The 12,212-nt window shown below is 36.7% G+C and overlaps 1 protein-coding gene across 1 annotated transcript in view; it reads left to right on the top strand.

Moving 5' to 3' along the window:
* LOC123873123 (dopamine D2-like receptor) overlaps window positions 1–12,212 on the top strand; it is a 113,285-nt gene that overhangs the window by 86,418 nt on the left and 14,655 nt on the right. The window lies entirely within an intron of this gene.

Here is a 12,212-nt window from a genome sequence, read left to right as displayed (position 1 = left end):
AAACGTGTGTGTAATAATAGTAGATATAAATCGAACATAATATTATATACTTATAGAGAAAGATAATCGAACAAACTTGCTTGTGAATTTTCATTTGAACTAATATTAGATTATTTATTTCCCTTACACTACCTACAAGATATCACGTTTAATTATTATAAAATTGTAATTTTAATAAATGTAAAAATAAAACGTTTTTAGTTTATTTCACATCATTTGGTCTAGTTCTTATTAATTAAGCCCCGACCCAAAAAGAGGGGTGTTATAAGTTTGACGTGTGTATCTGTGTATCTGTCTGTGACATCGTAGCTCCTCAACGAATGAACCGATTTTAATTTAGTTTTTTTTTTGTTTGAAAGGCGGCTTGGTCGAGAGTGTTCTTAGCTGCTTATAATCGAAGAAAAACGGTTCAGCTGTTTGAAAGTTAAATCAGCTCTTTTCTAGTTTTCTTATAGAGGTTTTTTGTGTCGGGGGTTTTTTAAGCTGTATTAAGTATGGTTGTTGTGATAAATTTAAAATAGCTCTTCACCTCAAGCTGCTGTTTTAAAGCTTGATTAAACGAGTGAGTGAGTAGTAAAAGAAAATTTAAAACAAGTCATAAATTTTCTTTAAGTGCCAATATTGTGTTCGAACTGCTGCGGAACTTTCCCGGGAAAATAAAATGGCGGAAAGTTTAACATCCACGTTAATGGAGGGAGTGATGTTAAGTACTTTATTTTATACCTGAGCATACACACGCATAAAGAGTCGTGATAGCCCAGTGGTTAAAACGTCACCCTCTTACTTCAGAGGTCGGGGGTTCACCTCTGACCTTTCGGAGTTATGTGCGTTGTAAGCAATTTAATATCACTGAATCCAGCGGCCCCCTGCGACTCATTTAGTGTGAGGTCTATTAACGCTGCGCTTTCCAATGAGAGGTCGCCATTCTAGTACCTTGGGATCCCAACAATTCTATCGGTTTTTCAAATTGTATGCGCTGCCCTTTCAGTTTTGCAACCGCTGTGCTGTCGGTTACGCGGATTCTCCTGCGGATCTCCTCATTTCTGATTTGATCACGTAGAGAAACTCCAAGCCTTAGCACTGTCCATCCATTGCCCATAGTAAGCCTCCATGTCTTATATCACACTTATTCTATAAGGGCGAAAGTTTGTGTGTATGTTTGTTAGGTACTCTTTCACGCAAAAAGTACTAAACGGATTTGGTTGAAACTTAGAATGGAGGTAGATTATACAATGGATTAACACATAGGTTACTTTTTTTCCCGGAAAATCAAAGAGTTCCTACGGGATATTCAAAAAACTATATCCAAGCGAATGAAATCGCGGGCATCAGCTTGTTAATAATAATGTCATCACTAGCAACACGCACTGTTCGAAGACTTTGGTCAAGAATTTGCTGTATAAAATATTCACAATGAGTAAGTAGTTTTAAGAGTCGTAAAACAGAAGAAATGTAAATACTTAAAGGAGATACGAGTATATTTGGAAGTTTCGAGTTTTACGAAGGATGACAGATGCTGTTTTATGCTTATAGATGTACGTGATTCTCATTGAGATGAACTTTTGCCCGAGAGAAAAGTACTAGTAGTACATGCTTGAATCTAGTTTAAGCTAGAATCTAGACATTTACATCTACTTTTCAACATCGTCAACCTATGGACGTCGACTGCTGGACATACTTAGGTCTCTTGTAGGGATTTTCACAAGCTACGGTCTTGCGCCGCCTGAATCCAGCGGCCCCTGCGATTCGTTTGATGTCGTCTGTCCACTTAGAGGAGAATCACTTAGCGGGTGATGGAGCGAGCTATGCTTAGAGTTGGAGTTCCGTAGGAGAACCAGAGTAATCGACATAGTTTAACGGGTTGCGAAGCGGAGAGTGTTCTTAGCTATAATCCAAGAAAATCGGTTCAGCCGTTTGAAAGTTATCAGCTCTTTTCTAGTTACTGTAACCTTCACTTGTCGGGGGTGTTATAAATTTTTAATTGACACTTGTTCATGTAAATGTCCGTGATTTATTTGATACTCATATCTGACAAATTTATCATTTTTGAAGTATGAATTCTACGTTAAAATTAGAGAACTCATTAAATACACGCTTTAATTTGAAAGTTGAGCTGACCAAAATGATGCGCCACATTGACTTTGAACTGATCCAACGAATAGACCTGGGCCCGTGTTAAATAAATAGGAGATATTAAAAATATACCCTCACACGAAAAAACCAACCTTATAACCCAAGATGTTGAGTCTAAATTCGAAAAGCGAGCTATATTTTCATTCGTTATAATTATGATAGGAAGAAGTTCATAACGCGGCATCGTTAGGTTATAGATCAAAGAGTAAATGTTTTCCTTTTAGATATTCCCTTTTTAGTGATTGCTGTGGGATAAAGGAATTTATATAATCTGACCAATGTTTCTATAGTAAAATAATAGATAAATACATATAGTAAGTAGACTGGCTTCACTTGTTTTCGTTTTAAAGTACGTTTTAAGTACGGTCGGCTTCAGAATTCGAGTAGCAATTCCACGAAACTATTGCATCAAAAACCTGTCGCACTTACGACCTTTTTCTATAAACACGCCACACACAGCTACCGCATGTGCATAACCGTGCCACGCAAATATGATCATTAAAGTGCTACACGACTTACGGCCTTTCACTGTATATGAAAAGCCAAAAAGTCAAAAATCAAATCATTTATTCAAATTTGGTATTGTATACTTTCCGTTTGTCGATTGCTGAATTTGCAATACTATGATGTAGGTGATAATTAATTACGTAAACTTAAAACTAAAACTAAGAGGGTTCTACACGCGCCCTACAGGTGTGAGAAGATAGGTTCATTCATTCAGTGGGTTAGTTCATAATAATTTTAACTTCGCAAAGCTTTTAAACTGGCTGCAGATATGGACGAATTCAGACCTTAAAACAAACGAGTTTAAGTCCATTTTAGTTCAATTTATATATCTACCAACGTTGTCGAAATGTGGAAAAACGTACTAGTACAGCTACTGGGTGGACATTTTTTAAAACTTTCTGTAAAAATTGCAATGCTTAATTGGTATTTGCAATTCATCAGTGCAGTCTTTAGTAAAAGAAAATATCGTGAGAAAATCTGCATACTTCATGAGCAGTTGTATTTTTAACACGTTTTTTTATGTTAATGCAGTTTTACAAAAAGTGTATGATAAATAAATAGGTAAATACTCTTTTAAAAAGAAAATATCACTATCAATATTATAAAACTAGCTGATGCCCGCAGCTTCGCCCGCGTGGATTGGTCAGATCCCCTGCAGCATCAGGATTGAGGAGTTGGACTCCAAATTTTTTAGGAAGCAATGTCGCAAAGTTCCTCTATCGATTAAAAAAGAAATGACGCAAATCGGTCCAGAAATCTCGGAGATTTCGGTGTACAAAGGTAGAAAAACACAACTCCCTTTTAGAAAGTCGGTTAAAAAAGTAGCATATGTTACACCCTGGTCAATCCTCTACTTGTCAGTGAAAATCCCGTCAAAATCAGTTCAGCCGTTCCAAAGATTAGCCTTTTCAAACAGACAGACAGACAGACAGACAAAAATTTTAAAAATGTGTGATTCAGTTATAGTATCGTTCAAATAACCATATGACCTTAATTATTATTTCGAAATTACAGACAGACACTCCAATTTTATTTATTAGTATAGATGTCTGTTGTTTGTTGGTTAATTGCTTTGTTCTTCAATCACGCTGCAACAGAGCAACGAATTTTTGCATGAATATGGGACCTGGAGAGTGACACAGGCTACTTTTTCTTCCGGAAATCAAACACTTACCATGGGATTTTAAACAAGTGTAAATTAAAAATTTATAACACCCTCGACGATCCAAAGTATCTGAGTTTTCAAAACATCATTTTCAAATAAATAATTATGTATTTAGGCAACGTCCATCTTGACAGCTTGATATTTGTCTATTGACATAAATGAATTTCGAAAATACCGGTCTACATTATAAACAAGTGTAAATTAAAAATTTATAACACCCCCGACAAATGAAGGTTACAGTAACTAGAAAAGAGCTGATAACTCTGAAACGGCTGAATCGATTTTTTTAGATTATAGCTAAGAACACTCTCGATCAAGCCACCTTTAAAACAAAAAAAAAAACTAAATTAAAATCGGTTCATTCGTTTAGGCGCTACGATGCCACAGACAGATACACAGATACACAGATACACAGATACACAGATACACAGATACACAGATACACAGATACACAGAAACACAGATACACAGATACACAGATACACAGACACACAGATACACACGTCAAACTTATAACACCCCTCTTTTTGGGTCGGGGGTTAAAAACCTAACTCCACGCGGACAAAGTCACGAGCATCAGCAAGAATGAAGCATAAAATATTGTAATTAAAACGAACTAAATTAGATATTTAAGAAGAAAAGTTTTAACTCACTGACTGATTCGTCAAAAGTCCAGCCCAAAGTTTCACATAGGTTTTTAACCCCCGACCCAAAAAGAGGGGTGTTATGTTTGACGTGTGTATCTGTGTTTCTGTGTATCTGTGTATCTGTCTGTGGCATCGTAGCTCCTAAACTAATGAACCGATTTTAATTTAGTTTTTTTTGTTTGAAAGGTGGCTTGATCGAGAGTGTTCTTAGCTATAATCCAAGAAAATCGATTCAGCCGTTTGAGAGTTATCAGCTCTTTTCTAGTTACTGTAACCTTCATTTGTCGGGGGTGTTATAAATTTTTAATTTACACTTGTTTATAATGTAGACCGGTATTTTCGAAATTCACATGGGATAGAGGATAATGGATACATATTTTCGCCGAGCTAAGTCGCGGGCGATCGCTAGTAAACTATGTATCAGTAAATATAATATTCGAATAATTATTTAAATTTTGTATTCACTAAGTCAGATAAATACATTCAATCAAAGTAGTAAATTCAAGTGAATTCAAATAAAACCAACAAACAGATCTTTGATGTTTCAATAGAGCTAATCTGAATCTAATAATCTATTTGAATTTAGATTACTAGCATTTGAAATGAGTTGGAACAAAATTAGGACCAATTGATACTAAGGCTACTTTCACACGTGTCACAACTATAGTCACAGCGGCTAATAATAATAAGAGAAGTTACTCTAGAGTCCACACGTAGTTTGGTTCACATTTGAATATTAACCAATTATGCTCGATGCAATTTTGTATACACGTTCTAGAAAACTATGTGTGATTTGTCACATTTCCGTTAAAATAACTAGTTTTGAAATCAGTATAAGTAGTTATATGCTTGAGATCGTGCAGCTTTGAAACTAAATATTTCAACGGAAATCTGGAAAACTACAAACATAAATATTAGTTCCTAGAACGTGCCTACCAACAAAATTTCATTGAATTTGGTATGAACAGAACTGCAGGGCGATTCAGAACACTTCGATAACATAACGAATCGATTCGATTCGGTATCGATCTCGAATCGAACAAATTTTATCGTGCAATTCAGAACGTTCGAGAAAAGGATTCGATTCGATTTCGATTACGATACCGTTTTCGATAAGAAACATTGCGATTACATGTGCATTTATAAAGTATGTTATGTTACCAAAATTTTACTTGTTTTTAAATTCAAGTTAAACATTAAAAAATAACTTTTATTCATCTTGAAGGTAATTTAAGTCATTACTTAAAATAATAGCTTATTAAATTATTGATTTCGAGAGAAAAACATCGAAATGTACTAGTGAAGTTTTATTAAAGCTATCCTCGTAAATACAACACAAATGTCAAACATCAATTACGTCTGTCAATCAATGGCAAGTTTGGTTTTTTTTTATTAACTGGTTTTACGGCTCTGGGTTCTAGCTTTTTTAAGCTCGGTGTTGTGATTTTTGTCCGCTGGTTTTAGGGTTTTGTACCCGAAGGGCACCAACGGGACCCTATTACTAAGACTCCGCTGTCCGTCTGTCTGTCAGCGGGCTGTATCTCGTGAAGCGTAATAGGTAGAGAGTTGAAATTTTCACAAAATGTGTATTTCTTGCCGCTATAACAACAAATAATATTAAATTTCAAAGTTTCAAAACTGTTGTTTCTTGTACTATGGTACGAAACTAGGTGAACAAAAAGATATCGAATGCCCTATAGCTTTCGATAAGTAAACATCAAAAATTATCGGACGTTCGACAATTAGTATTCGGTTAGGTTGTTGTGAATAGCGTTTGATAGTCGTAATCGAACGATATCTACGTCTGTTCGATTCGGTTTCGGTTTCGACAATTTCACTGTCGATTCGGTTATTCTGAATTGAAAATACATTTTATCGAACGACAACTTGCCGAATCGATCGACAATTATGTTATCGAAGGGTTCTGAATCGGCCTGCTGGTCAAAATGAGAGCCAAACTACGTTTGGAATGTATTAAAAATAAATTCCTTATAATATGCGGCTAACCAGTGGTGCTATGTGAATAATATCGCTGCTGCCTTAAGCTGCATTGTTGTGGCCACAAATCAATAAGAACTATCTTTGTAACTATGGCCACGCCTTTGTTTACAGGGATTTAGTTATTAAAGTGCTTCGTGGAAAAACTTAGTTTTTCGAGATAAAAAAAACTGAGCTCAGTTTTCAGGATGCCTCTTCTTTCTTTCTCAAATTTTGTTGAAATCAACTGCTACGCGCCGTTCGTGGGCTGTTACGGGTGCGAGTGAAGAGAGCGTTCTTATTGTGGTCCGTTAGAACAAACACTAAAACAAATTCAAATAACGTTTACGACATAAAGCGTGAAGAGACCAATCAAAGCTCAAATAGCTTGTCAACATAAACAATGTCCTGAAATCAGCGCTGCTGAATACTACTAATTTGAATTTATTAACTCTTGAGCTTACAGTGGATTTGAAGGATAATAGCTCTTAAGACAATAGCATTAAAGATGCTATTTACGTGAATAATGAAGTAGATGAATGGCGCTCAAAACACTACACACAGAAGCTTTTTTAACCCCCGATCCAAAAAGAGGGGTGTTATAAGTTTGACGTGTGTATCTGTGTATCTGTCTGTGGCATCGTAGCTCCTAAACTAATGAAAGGTGGCTTGATCGAGAGTGTTCTTAGCTATCATCCAAGAAAATCCGTTCAGCCGTTTGAAAGTTATCAGCTCTTTTCTAGTTACTGTAGCCTTCACTTGTCGGGGGTGTTATAAATTTTTAATTTACACTTGTCTTTTTACGTTCTGACGTTATCATGATCAAACCATTGCTGGTTCGTCGGGTCTCCTTTCGTAATGAGAAGGATTTAAGTCATAGTCCGCCACGCTGGCCAAATATGGACTAGGACACTTCACACACCTTTGAGAACTTTATTTATAGGGAACTCTCAGACATGCAGGTTTCCTCGTTAAAGCAAGTGATTTGCTTTTCTCTTTTTTGGTGTGAAAATCTTAATGCGGTTCACAGAATACATTTACTTACCAAGTTTCAACAGTATAGTTCTTATAGTTTCGGAAAAAAGTGTCTGTGACATACGGACGGACAGACAGACTGACAGACATGACCATATAACGAATACATAAGGGTTCCGTTTTTGTAATTTGGCTACGGAACCCTAAAAAGGCTGACTTTAGATTGGAATCTTAGTTGGAGCATGAAATCAGCCCAGTGCGTAGCCACTTGCTCAAGAGAGCACTAAGACATGAATAAAACAAAATTATGTAAGTATTCACATTCAGGATTGGGTGTTTAATTAAAATGGCGCCAGCTTAATGGGTTGGAGTGACAGGGTAATTTATGAAATTGCTTTTGTTAAGGGTGGGTGGAGCATTGCTTTAGATTGTCGTGTCTAGTAATAGGGTTCCACTGGAAGTCTTTGGGTACGGAACCATAAATAAAAATAACCATATTGCCCCTGGTGGAATCAAACCCAGGATTTATAAGGCCAAAGCGATCACCTCTACGCAAGTGACATTAACTTCTTCTTTATTCATATACAAGTTAGCCCTTGACTGCATTCTCACCTGGCAGTAAGTGATAATGCAGGCTGATGGAAGTGTGCTAACTTGGAAGGGGTATGGAAGATTTTAGATAGAATAGATACATATTTACGCCGAAGGCTCTGAGCTTAAAAATTTATATTGGCTCCTATGCGCGTTTAGGGCACTAGGAGTTAAAATGAAAACACACATTAGTGACAGTGGCAGGCTAAGTGTTAAACCTACAACCCTTTGGTTTCTACATGGCATCGTACCGGAATACTAAATCGCTTGGCGGGACGACTCTACCGGTAGGTTGGTAACGAGCCACGGCCGAAGCCTTCCACCAGACCGGACCAGAGATTTAGAAATTATAAACCCCTGCCGGAAATCAAACCCGGGACCTCCCACTAATAAGACCACAGAGCGGTTACCACTGCGCCAGGTAGGTTTCCATTAAGAACTAAAAGTTTGAATCGCTCTGATCAATGACCTTGACAAAAGCTTGTCTTTACAACTTTGCTCAAAGGGTCAAATTAATTACATTAGCCGTCGGCAGTCGATTACCACAATATTCCTAATTGAGACAACTTCGCAGTTTGCTCACTCGAGCGTAAACTATCAACTTATACCTATTATGTATAGTATCAACAAAATGTTAAATTGAAAAGTCTATTTACTGAAAAGTTAATGAAGTCTTTATGAAAATCAAAGTTATTGAACCTGTCAATAAAATCATAGATATGTACTAGTGTAGGTGTAGTACAGTTATAGTTAAGTAAAGGAAAAAATCCGAAAACCGTGGTTTGAAAAATTTGTGGAAACAAATAAATAAATAATTAGTATTTTAAATTTTCAAAGTAAGATATAAGTATACCAAATGGGGTATCATAATATGAAAGGGCTTTACTTGTACATTCTAAAACAGATTTTTATTTATTTTAATGCATAATAGTTTTTGGTATATCGTGCAAAATGTCGGAAAAAATACCCGAGTACGGAACCGTCGGTGTGCGAGTCTGACTCGCTCTTGGCCGGTTTTCTATTTGTATAGTTCAATGTACTCGTTAAACAACATCGGACGGCCCATCTCAATGCTTAAGCTATAAAACTAGAAATCAAGCTAAACCTAAAGCTATAAAAATAAATTCCCTTATCGATTACAAAAATATGGAATCATGAAAATGTCTCCCCGTTGTCACATACAATTTTCATATCACTCGACATATTACTACAATAGAATTTCATCCGTAACACAAAGGAATATGGTTTTAATTTAATTTTCTGTGCAGTGACTCGATACGGACGGTTATTCTGACCACGTGCGATATCGCGCGTGATAGTATTATTTCAAATTCAAAGGGTAAAAAGCTTGGCAGTATTAAAAAGAATAGGCCAACGTAATAGAACCCACGCTCGGACCGACTGTATTTCATTGCAATTGCGGTCGCAATGGGGATATAGCGTCACAGTGTAAATACATACAGTCAGACGACACTTGCTGATTAACTCCCGACACAAAACCTGTAAAGAATTTTTGTGTTTTGGGGTATTTTAATTTTTAGGGTTCCGTACCTCAAAAGGAAAAACGGAACCCTTATAGGATCACTTTGTTGTCTGTCTATCTATCTGTTTGTCTGTCTGTCTGTCTGACCGTCGTGTCTGTCAAGAAACCCGCGACTTTGTGGTCACATCATTTTAAAAAAATTAAAAAATGTTTCAATTTTCAAAGTAAGATATTAACTATACCAAGTGGCGTATTATATGAAAGGGCTTTACCTGTACATTCTAAAACAGATTTTTATTCATTTTTATGCATAATAGTTTTTGATTTATTGTGCAAAATGTTAGAAAAAATACCCGAGTACGGAACCCTCAGTGCGCGAGTTTGACTCGCACTTGGCCGGTTTTTTTAATATTAATAGCTAACAGGCTGGTTCTTTGATGCTAATGACGACCTCCCTGGCGTAGTGGATAGCGCTGTGGTCTTATTAGTGGGAGGTGTTAGGTTCGATTCTCGACAGGGGTTTGGAAATTTATAATTTCAAAATTTCTGGGAGGCTTCGGCCGTGGCTAGTAACCACCCTACCGGCAAAGCCGTGCCGCCAAGCGATTTAGCGTTCCGGTACGATGCCATGCAGAAACCAAAGAAGTATGGGTTTAATGAAAACTGCCATACCCTTTCCACCTTTCAGGTTAGCCCGCTTCCATCTTAGACTAGTTGCAGTCTAAGATGCAAGCACAGCGCTGGTCTTCCGTGAAGCCAGAAGTTTCGGACAGTAAATAAGTTACAATAGGTATAAGTGAGTACAAATAATATGGTATTTGTAGTACTTGTAATAAACCTATCGAATATTGCCTAGTCGTACGGCATCACATATTAAGCGATATTAATAAAGAGGCTCAGAATCAATGGGCTGTAATTGGAAACGTGTCTAGCATCAGATATATATCATATATCTGACAGGCTGATACGTCTCAATAAATCTGAGCTTTTATATATCTTACCGTCTATCTGTATAGTCTGGTATTGTAAAGAATACCTTGGCATTGTATAGAATACCTAAACCACTATGTGCAAATGGTGTGGTCTACATCTCCTGAGGATGCTCCGGTGTCGGGCCGAATCCTGCGTCGAGTGGTTTTGGGATTTGTGTGGTGCTGCAGTCTTAGATGGAAGCGGGCTAACCTGAAAGTCTGGAACCTAGTATGGGATGGCAGTTTTCATTAAACCAATACTCGTTTGGTTTCTATACGACATCGTACCGGAACGCTAAATCGCTTGGTGGCACGGCTTTGCTGGTAAGGTGGTAACTAGACACGACCAAAGCCTCCCACCAGACTAGCCCAGAGAAATTATAAAATTCCAAATGCCTGCCTGGAATCGAACGCGTCATTATTTACAATGGTATGAGCTCTTTGATTTTCCCGGATAATAAGTAGCCTATGTGCTAATCCAGGATATTATTATCTATCTCCATTCCAAATTTCAGCCAAATCCGTCTAGCAGTTTTTGCGTGAAGGAGTAACAAACATACACACACACACACATACACAAACTTTCGCCTTTATAATATTAGTGTGATGTGATAGTGTGAAGTGTGAAGCTATTCAGATTGTTTTATCACAAAGATCAAAAAAGCTCTATGGACGAAATAACATAATGTGTTACTGGAATGGGGAAAAAAGGGAAATTATTTCAAATGGACGGAAAGGGACCGGAACAATTCAGCTATAAACGGCCTTGCCCAAACAAAATAACGTATCTAACCAAACATTAATGTATCCTACAGTATTGTTTATACCTCACGATATTGCCAAAATCAAGGCATGAAATGCAGCCAGTACTCTTAGCGGGCATGACTTGTACAGTGTCTAATTACGTACGTGGCCTATTTACGGGCCTTGTCGTGGTTTGTTGACCTCTAGTGTCAATCAAATGTTTTTTTGCAATGGATTGTGAACTTTTAAAATTACAAGATTATTTTTAATTATTTTTTTTCGTATTTTTTATGGTATCTTACTCTTATCAGTAATCATCAGTACTATCACTTGTTCTCGTTTTTACTAGCGTTCTGGTTACACCTTGTATATTAAATACAAAAAATGTTTCTCACTATGTCTGTTATAGAATTACAATCCGGGTATCTTTAAAACAAGAGTGAATAGGCACCTTCTAGGTAAACGTTCATCTTAGACCACATCATCACCTTCCATCAGGTGTGATTGTGGTCAAGCGCTTACCTATAGTAAATAAAAAAAAAAATAGACTAACAAGATAAAGTTGAAAACTAAAACTCGACTGCGATCGTCTTAATAAACGCTGAAATATTTGAGTAAAATTGTTTTTCTGTCGCTTGGTATATTTTAATGTTCTTGTACCTTTATTGTAATTGTTCTTGTTGAATATTTGTGAGTTCAGGATTTTTTCCTCTTTCATTTGACACCCCACTCGATACAATAGCAAAAACAATTTTTTGGATACCTCCACTTTTTTTTTTAATGTAACATCCGTTAGGTAAATTTATTCGTATAAAACATAGCCTAATTCACCCGGACCTTTACGACGAATCAATTGACACCTCATTCATCATATCGGCCCATTAGTTTAGAACACACAGAATTTAGATATAAACATACATACATAAATAGACTGTTAAAATCATAACCCTTCCTTTTGGATTTTCCACAGTCGGGTAAAAAACTATCCAAACAGGTTTCATTAGCAAGGCAATAATGCG

This window comes from Maniola jurtina, chromosome 16 (genome assembly GCF_905333055.1).
Source record: "Maniola jurtina chromosome 16, ilManJurt1.1, whole genome shotgun sequence".
Lineage (NCBI taxonomy): Eukaryota > Metazoa > Arthropoda > Insecta > Lepidoptera > Nymphalidae > Maniola > Maniola jurtina.
Note: the sequence above shows the minus strand (reverse complement) of the source record. Positions and strands in the feature narration are given on the sequence as shown.